Source organism: Oryctolagus cuniculus, chromosome 19 (genome assembly GCF_964237555.1).
Source record: "Oryctolagus cuniculus chromosome 19, mOryCun1.1, whole genome shotgun sequence".
NCBI lineage: Eukaryota > Metazoa > Chordata > Mammalia > Lagomorpha > Leporidae > Oryctolagus > Oryctolagus cuniculus.
Genome location: NC_091450.1, coordinates 3,715,797 through 3,718,969, shown reverse-complemented (window position 1 = coordinate 3,718,969; position 3,173 = coordinate 3,715,797).

Below are 3,173 nucleotides of genomic sequence, written 5' to 3'. Positions count from 1 at the left end.
GCTAAGTGTTTTCCATATTTTCCTGTTTTTGCTGTTTCTCTAGTTCTTGTTAGTGTGTTATTTTGTTCTTTTATTGTTCAGTTCATTTTGTTCTCTCCCTTACCCCACAATATTTTACTACTTATATGTGCATTTCTATTTCATTTAAATATCCCCTTATTTCTTTTTTGATTTTTCTTGAAAATTCTTCTACTTACTTTCTGTCTCCATTTTCTAATTGTTTAATACTTGTGTATCTCACCTTTTTTATTTTTTCTCATCTCTAATCACTTTATTTACATAGGAAGTTTAGTTATCACAGTTGGTGTTTTACTTTCTATTACAGTTTTCCAAGTTTTTGTGTTGTCACTTTTGATTATTTTGTTTGAATCACTGATGAGTGTAGTGTAATTCATATGTAGTGTTTGTTCAAATTATTAGCATAGTGAACAGAATTAATCTTCCTAACTAGTGTAGCTCACATCCTGGTGTTTTGCCCGTTCGTTTTAGTGCTTATTATTTATCTCATGTCTTTTTGAATTTCTTGTTTCTTTTATTTAGTTCGTTTATGCATTTTCTCATTGCTTCATCTTGTGTATCTCATTTTTTATTTTTTTCTCACCTGTATCAATTATTTTCCAGGGAGGAGTAGTATTGTACATTTGGTTATAAGAGGTGGTGTTTTACTTTCTGTTACAGTTTCCCATGTCTTTGTTTTGTCACTTTGATTCTTTTCTTTGAATCACTGATGAGGATAGTGTAATTTATCAATAGTGTTAGTTCAACATATTAGCAGAATGAATAGAATTGCTGTTAGTGTAGTTGGGCCAGCACCATGGCTCAGTAGGCTGATCCTGCCCCTGCGGCGCCAGCGTCCCGGGTTCAAGTCCTGGTCGGGGCACCAGATTCTGTCCCGGTTGGTCCTCTTCCAGTCCAGCTATCTGCTGAGGCACGTCACGGCAGAGGAGGATGGCCCAAGCTTGGGTCCCGCACCTGCATGGGAGACCACGAGAAGCACCTGGCTCCTGGCTTCCTATCAGCTCGGCACACTGGCTGCAGCGTACTGGCCACAGCGGCCACTGGGCAGTGAACCAATGGAAAAAAAGGAAGGCCTTTCTCTCTGTCTCCCTCTTTCACTTTACAATCTGCTTGTCCAAAAAAAATTGTGTAGTTCATATTGTATTGTTTTGCTCCTTGTATTAGTGCTGTTTCTTTCATGCTTTTTGTTTTGTGTGTCCTCTTTTCTCCCCCACAAACTTTTTTGTTTTTATCTGTGTGTATTTTATTTAAAATCATATTTCTTTGTTTGATGTTCCTGTTAATTCTTGTATTTATTTTCTGTTTTCCTTTTCTAATTGTGTAATTCTTGTGTATCTGACCTTTTTATTTTCTCTCATCTGTACTCACTCTATTGACATAGGAGGATTAGCATTGTAAGTTGAGGTATAAGAGTTGGTGTTTTACTTTCTGTTACAGCTTTCCATGTTGTTGTTTTGTCACTTTTGATGATTTTGTTTGACTCACTGATGAGTAGAGTGTAATTCATATATAGTGTTTGTGGAGTATTAGCGTAGTGAATAGAGTGAATCTTAATAAACAGTGGAGTTCATATCCTGGTGTTTTGCCAGTTCCTTTTAGTTCTGTTTATTTTTTCCCTTTTTTCTCCCCCACAAACTTTTGCTTTTTATTGGTGTGTATTTTATTTAAAAATCTCATTTCTTTTTTATTTTCTTGTCATTTCTTCCATTTCTTTTCTTTTCTTTTTTCTTTGTTTCTTTGTTTCCTTTTTCTTTTTTGACAGGCAGAGTTAGACAGAGAGAGGGAGGGAGGGAGGGAGGGAGAAAGGTCTTCCTTTTTCCGTTGGTTCACCTTCCAAGTGGCCGCTCTGGGCGGCGCGTTGCGGACAGCGCGCTGCTCTGATCCGAAGCCAGGAGCCAGGTGCTTCCTCCTGGTCTCCCACGCGGGTGCAGGGCTCAAGCACCTGGGCCATCCTCCACTGCACTCTCGGGCCACAGCAGAGAGCTGGACTGGAAGAGGAGCAACCGGGGCTAGAACCCGGTGCTCCGACAGGGACTAGAACGCGGGGCTTTGGCGCCGCAGGCAGAGGATTGGACTAGTGAGCCGCTGTGCTGGCTTATTCATTTTCTGATTTCGTGTTCTGATTGTTTAATTCTTGTGTATCTCACCGTTTTTAAGAGTTTTCTCATCTGTAATCACTTGATTTACATCGGAGGATTAGTATAGTAAGTTTAGTTATCAGAGTTGGTGTTTTACTTTCTGTTAGAGTTTTCCATGTTTTTGTGTTGTCACTTTTGATTATTTTGTTAGAATCACGGATGAGTGTAGTGTAATTCATATGTAGTGTTTGTTCAAAATATTAGCATAGTGAACAGAATTAATCTTCCTAAGTAGTGTAGTTCACATCCTGGTGTTTTGCCTGTGCTTTTTAGTGCTTATTATTTGGTTCTGTTTGTTTTGCTTTTCCTCTTTTCTCCCCCACAAAGTTTTGCTTTCTAGCTGTGTGTATTTAATTTAAAAATCTCATTTCTGTTTGAATTTCTTATTTCTTTTATTTCGTTCGTTTATGCATTTTCTCATTGCTTCATCTTGTGTATCTCACCTTTGTTATTTTTTTCTCCTCTGTTATCAATTATTTACCTAGGAGGAGGAGTATTGTAAGTTTGGTTATAAGAGGTGGTGTTTTACTTTCTGTTATAGTTTCCCATGTCTTTGTTTTGTCTCTTTGATTCTTTTGTTTGAATCGCTGATGAGGATAGTGTAATCCATCAATAGGGTTAGTTCAACATATTAGCATAGTGAATAGAAGTACTGTTAACAATTGGTGTAGTTGGGCCAGCGCCGTGGCTCACTAGGCTGATCCTGCCCCTTGGGCGGCGGCATCCCGGGTTCGAGTCCCGGTCGGGGCACCAGATTCTGTCCCGGTTGGTCCTCTTCCAGTCCAGCTCTCTGCTGTGGCCCGTCACGGCAGTGGAGGATGGCCCAAGTCCTTGGGTCCCGCACCCGCATGGGAGACCACGAGAGGCACCTGGCTCCTGGCTTCCTATCAGCTCGGCCCGCTGGCCGCAGCGCGCTGCCCACAGCGGCCACTGGGCGGTGAACCAATGGAAAAAAAGGAAGGCCTTTCTCTCTGTCTCCCTCTTTCACTGTACACTCTGCCTGTCAAAAAAAAATCG